Below are 6,600 nucleotides of genomic sequence, written 5' to 3'. Positions count from 1 at the left end.
TGGGGAAGAGGAGGGAGTCCACAGGCCCAGTTACTCTCCACAGTCAATCTGGCCTTTCACAAAAGACCATTCGATTCTCAGCCCTCCCAGAACATGCTGGTTTTTTTTTTTTTTCCAGGTGTCTCTTGTATCTATATCTTCCTTGTTAATAAACCTGCAAACCAGAGAAAAACCCCACCACTGGACTCGAATTCATTATCTTCAACTCACACATTTGACAAGCTGTTAAAGTCTGCGCACACCCTCTCTTGTTATGAATTCACACCTTGGCGCGGGTCAGAAAGCCCTTCCATGCACCCCAGCACAGTGCCTACGGGACACACTACCCGCTGTGGCACATGCACGTCTCATCCGTCAGCTGATGGCAACTGGCAGGTCCGCTCGAGGTCCTACAAACGTGTGAGGAGGAGACCCCATTTGAATAGAGCCACTTTGGTGGCACTGGGGATCAAGGAGCATATTTTCAGCTGAGAGAGCAGGATTTAGAATAGAACCGTGATTGCTAGGGAGCAGTGTGTGCTGGAGGGTGGAAGCTTTGGTGTGTGGAGACTATGCCCAGCTACTCCCTGGAGCTGTTCACCTGCAAGTCCAGTGGCGGGCTGTGGGCCTGGTGCAGCCCAGGTCCGTGAGACCTGGGCACACGGGACCTGTGCCTTTACTCAGCGCTGTTAAATTAAGTTAGGTTTTAAGAGCTCCTTGGAATGGCAGGAAATGGGCTCTGTGGCTTGATCTGTTAATGGAAATGTCTGAACAGAAGAATGGAAGAGACCAGAAGACGCGAAGTACGCCACATTAGGCTGTTGGGCCACAGATTGTTTGGTCCATCGGCCCAGCGAGGCTATAGTGCTGCACCAGCCCTGGCATCGACCTCTTCACAATGCTTCCTTTGAGGACTTTTAAGGCTTCATTACTTATTGCAGGGCCTGAGGGAGAGAAGGAGGATTTCTACAAAAGCAATCGCAACACTTCAGTTGGGTTGTTTTTATAGGCACTGAGGTTGCAGAGCTTTGACACCAAGGATTTGTCTGAAGCAGGAAAATGTGATGAATTTTCACATCAGATTTATAGGGCTGGAAGCAAATTCTTCCAGTCGAAAGCAGTCTTTCCAAATCACGCATTATAGACTAGATGGGAGATTCCTATAGGACCACAGAGAGGAAAATGCAGTCCGTAAGGTAATAACGTCTTGGCTAAAATAACATGGAGCATCTATATGATAATTTGAGTATGCGAGTGTGCTTTCTTCTAGATTTTTATATAATTTGCCTTCAAATTATGTGCATTCTGAAAGTGGAAAATCTAAGTCAGGCGAAATTTCACCTGGTGAACTACTTTTCAACTATGTCATAGAGCTGTATACCATAAGATCATGTAATTTCTTTTCAAGATGTGAAAGTTCAGTTTCAGAAACAGGACTCTTAACTCATAGATGGTTTCCTACTGATTAGTATCTCTGGGGGACCATTTACTGCTAAACACACCCTTCCCATTGCCCTCTTGCTTACCTATAAAAATGTCATGGTGGGAATTGAAAAGTCAAAATCAGTGAATTAAAATACAATTACACATATCTGCCTAAGAATATAAAAGTTTTGTAGCCATTGACCAAGGTTGATGTCATTGAGTGCTTTGGAATGTCCTGTGAGGAAAGGTTCTTAAATGTAATCTTATGTAATCCTTTCCCTCTTTCTTGCCAGATGACCAAACTGAGACCCCCAAAAGGTGATTTCTCCAAGGTTCTGTAGTGCTAGAGACGGGCAGAGGATGAGCGTGACAGTTCTCCTGACCACGAAGCTACTGCCCTTTCTAGTTCAACCTGAAAAGTGCAAACAGACATGTACAGTTTTGAGCCTAGGTTAATGAGGACTTTTTCATCCCAGGCAGCTAAATCAGCATGCTCCTACTCTGGCTTTGATCTGAGCCAATTTTCTCTAGACATTTGTTCTCAATCTTGGCAGTGAATGAAAATTATCCAGAGAGCTTGCTGGAAATGCAGATCCCTAAGCTTTCCTCTTAAAGATTATTAATTATTTGATCTACAGTAGGGCCAGGGAATCTGTCCTTTCAACAAGCACGCTGGTTATTCTGATGTAACTGGCGTGCAGATGGAGTTTGGGCAAGTGCCATGTAAGATATTACTTTACAAACTTTGAAATTGGTAGCATATCTACGAACTTGCCCTGGAAACATCAGGATAAAATTCACCCTTTCATTCAGCTACTGCCACTCAAAATATATCAAGAGAAGTGAGAAGAGGCCCAGGACCCAAAAATGTAAATGACACTTTCACAACACACTACAGTAGAACTAATGTGGTCAGATAGCTTGGATATTTTTCTGTTGCATTCACTGCCATTCACCAGCCTAATCTCCTACTCAAAACCAGCTTTTAAAAAATAAGGAGATATATTGACTCATGTAAGACGATGCCTTACAAGTTGGGTTCAGGGAAAGGTTGATTTAATGGACCTATAATGTCATTATTAACCCAATTTCTTTCCATGGGCTTCTTCTTCCATGGCTGAACTAACTACATCCATGATCTGAATGCACTGGCCAACATCAAGAAGTGATGATGAATCTTCTAACACCACTTCTTGGGACCAGAGAGCCACTTGGTCACAGGTTGACTACATATGACTCTGCCTTAGACCAGCAGAAGTGATTTTATGGGCAAACAATGTGAGTCTGTAGAGATGTGACCACAGGTTTTACCATGAACCCTGTCACACAGAAGAAACATCTGGCTTGATAGAATGGGACAGTGGCTGGTTATAGGCTGAGTTTGGTGGTGGACTTTAGGTGGCATTGGGAACTCAATATGATGCCAAACCAATAGCTGAGCTACAGGTTATGTGTCCTTCAAAGCTAGAATATGTGAGCATGTGGTCCAGAAGATGGAGGTATAATTGGCAGCTCTCACCATTATCTCATTGACCTACTGATGGGGGGTATGCTTCTTGATCCTATCACCTCTAGTTCAGCTTGTCAGCCCTACTATCCAAATGGGGATCATTTTTATTGGGATCACCCACTGAACTTGAAGTTCTGTCTACCTTCTCTACCTTCACTTTAGTCTCTTTGGGACAAGAGATCAAAACACCAGAAAGCATTATCAGTGTCCCTGAGCCTGAATGAGTGTCTAAGATAACTATCGAGGTGTTTCCATGCCCAGTGAAAAGCAGGTGAGCTGGTATGATGTGTATCAAGGGCAGGACAACTAAGGGATCATATCCTTCCTTCCATTCAAACCAAGGAAGCAAACCAAATCCCTCAAGAAAACTAAACCCTATCCATCTAGATAAATCCAGAACTGTAAGGGAATTCTTAACAGATCTAAGATCTAATAAGTGGTGAAGAGGATTGCATCTTTACCAGTTGTTGTCTTGAGATCAGTTGTGACAGTAGAAGATTCTCTTCTTCTTGATCTCATCTTGTCAGAAATATGGCCAGCCATCACCTTGAACAGAATTCCATGGACTGTTGGACTTTTGCCTCCTCCCTCAAGGAAGAAATGAGGGAATTTCTTATGACAAAAACCCTGTGGGACCTGGATACAATAGGAGGCCCTGAGTTCAGAGTAGTACAAGTATGGGTTCCTTCATAGGTACCTCCTAGCCCTTGGCCCTTTGCTTCCTCAATGGAGTGGCATCAAGCACAACCCCACAACCTCTTGCTCTGTGCCCATCTATGCATCTGTCCCATCAGAGGAGAGGTTCCTTGCTGCAGTGGAGTATAAACCCATGGGACCCACTCAGGACCCATACATGTGCAGTCTGGATGGACAGGGATTTGCTGCCCCATAGAGTGAGCTTTAGTCAGTGGAAGATAGGACCTGGTGGGCATGTCCTCCCCTGCTCCTCCGCAGATGGAGCTCCCAAGAATCAGTGATCTATCTATGTCTGGAGATGGTTCCTTGAGAAGAGCAGGTGGTTTTTCAAATACTCACCAGCTCAGCGATGCACCCCCTATCTTTCATTTCCTTCTTCCCTGTCTCATCCTCTTTATCCTCAGGCTTGCTGCCATGCAATTGTTCCAGGATTATACAGATTTGCTCTGAAACTGAGGGAAACAGAGACAGTCTGTGTTATAAAAGTTAAAGAAAGTTCTGTGCCTGAACAGTGAACATCAGGAAATCACAGGAAGATGAGTATCAGGAATTGATAGAGATGTTGCAGGGCACAGAAATGATCCATCCGACTCAGGCCTGTGTGGTTCCCGGTTGGCAGAGGACCCCACAGACCAGGGCCCAACACAGGACCACAGGTCACATCTGGTCTGCCACCTGCTTTTGTAAACATAGTATTATCGGAAGGAGCCATGCTCATTGGTTTGTGCTTTGTCTGTGGCTGCATTCAGCTCCGCCAGCAGAGCTGAGAAGTTACAACACAGAGTGTATGACCGGAACAGCCTCATCTATTTACTATGTGACCATTTCTGTAGAGTTTGCCAAGAGCTGCAGTGGGAATCGGGCATCAGACCAGATGGAAAAGGAAAATCATTTGAGCAGGATCAGGACACAAATGTTTCCCTCATACGTGTTGAGTGAGGGTTTCAGCAAGACCTTAGCTGAAGGATTGTAAGTAATGATACAAGCACTCTGTCGATCACCTGTTGGTGGTGATGTATGCACGCAGCTGTTTGGTCTTGCACAGATACAGGCTCCGGTTAGTTCTAAGCGTTCAGCACCTAACCCGAGGCGTTACTGTCTCCATTCTTGAAATTGTCTTTCTCATCTTTGCATCCCTGATACCTGGCATTCGTTAGCCAGAGGCCTAGAAGATAAGTATAATGTTGTGAGCCATTTAAAACCTCCTCAGAGAAGGCAGGCAGGTGACTTTCGCTCTTCTCAAAGGAGCATTTGAGAAAGGTTTCATCTGTCTTCTGAAGATTCCTGGACCAGCTATGCTAGAGGACCAGATTGAGGGGAATATTCGTTCACAATTTTGTTTTAAAAAGTTAACAATGACTTTGTTTTCCTCCCAGAAGTGTGCTGAATCCTGACATTGATGACAAAGGGGTGCAGGAGGAAAGCACCCAGAACACGAAGCCTTATAACAAGGGACACAGGCTGACATTCAAGTAGTGAGCCACGAGACCTGGGACAGAGACATCTGCTGCTTCCAGGATGCCTAAAATAGACTGACTTGTACACCTATCAGAATGCTCCAAGGTGGCTCCTAAAAAGAGAGCTGCCAGGAGGGGGACAGATAAATACCAGGTGCCACAATGGGAGGGGAAGTCCTAGAGTGGCAGCCGGCTGCAGATGCAGAAGGAAGACCAGAAAATCTTCCCACCCAGAGCAGACACTGATTTGTTATATCTTAGTTTTGCATTTTGAAATGAAAACGTGTGTGTGCAGGTGTGTGTGTGTGTGTGTGTGTGTGTGTGAGAGATATGTGTATTATGTGTGTACATATACGTCTGAGTTTGGGGTAGGCATATGCCTGCGTGTACATGTATGCCCATGTGTACACGTGTGATGTAAATGTACTGTACATGTGTGTGCAATGCAAATGCAAAGTGCAAATCCCAAAGGTGGGCTGGCCTGGGAATCAGTGTTTGTTTGAGTAGAGGTCACAGATTTAGATTCTCCGTGTGTTCAGTAACCACGGATTGAGCCTCTTCCATGACTGAATGGCTTGAGATGAGACTCCTCTTGGGAACAAAAGCTCCAGTTAAAATATATTTACATCATTTTCTGGTGAAAAGTGAGAATAAGCAGTTCATAAAAGAAACTTCCAATGTATTCAGCAAGATCATCAGTTTAATTTCCTGGGGGGAAATACCAACTTTGAAACAAGGCAGAGCTCAGGTCTAACCCGTGGCAGAGTCTGTTTTGTCACTGTGGTTAATCATCCGGGACACAAAAAGGTGTCACACGGATTAGCAAAGTGTCTTGCAGGGCATCTCAGCTGCTGTCGCCTTGGTAGAAACCAAGCTACAGAGATGCAACTGGACTCCTGTTAGGAATCCAATCATTTGAAAATGGCATCACCTTGAAAGGATCTCAGGATGGACCTGGCTTAACAGCATGCTGCAGGGTGCTGCTTTTCTTTGTGCCAAGACTCTATAGCTGGGCATCAAGAACGGGGTGCTGTGTTTATTCAAACACCAGAGAGAGGACACAGAGGGTGGCTGGAGACATGAGGCCTGGATCCCAGCAGGAGGGCAGACTTTCTCACTTTCAGGGAGCTCCTACCATCTGCAAGAAGCAGACTCAAACTCCATATGGGGTATCACTGGGGCACGGGAGCTGATACCAATGGATTGACTCAATGTTTGACTTGGGGAGAGGGATTTCTCCAAGCAGCATCAGAAAAGTCAACTCAAGCAGAATAGTATTCGTATTCTATGGGTAATATGCATAACAGGCCCAACCGTGCAGCCCCATCAATGCATTCTGAGCAGGGCTCTACAGCTTGTTAGTTACAATAGTTATTGCTCTACTCTATATTGCTCAAAAGAAAATGGACTTAAATTTCACCAGAAATATAATTATGACTATTTTATATTGAAACCTTATTTCCTGCTGATAGGATAGATAGTGTAGGTTCTAGGAAAAAATACAGGATTGGGTGCCAGGAGACATGAATCAAA

Source organism: Vulpes lagopus, chromosome 5 (genome assembly GCF_018345385.1).
Source record: "Vulpes lagopus strain Blue_001 chromosome 5, ASM1834538v1, whole genome shotgun sequence".
Classification (NCBI taxonomy): Eukaryota; Metazoa; Chordata; class Mammalia; order Carnivora; family Canidae; genus Vulpes; species Vulpes lagopus.
The sequence above is the reverse complement of the archived record's forward strand: the minus strand, read 5'-3'. Positions refer to the sequence as shown.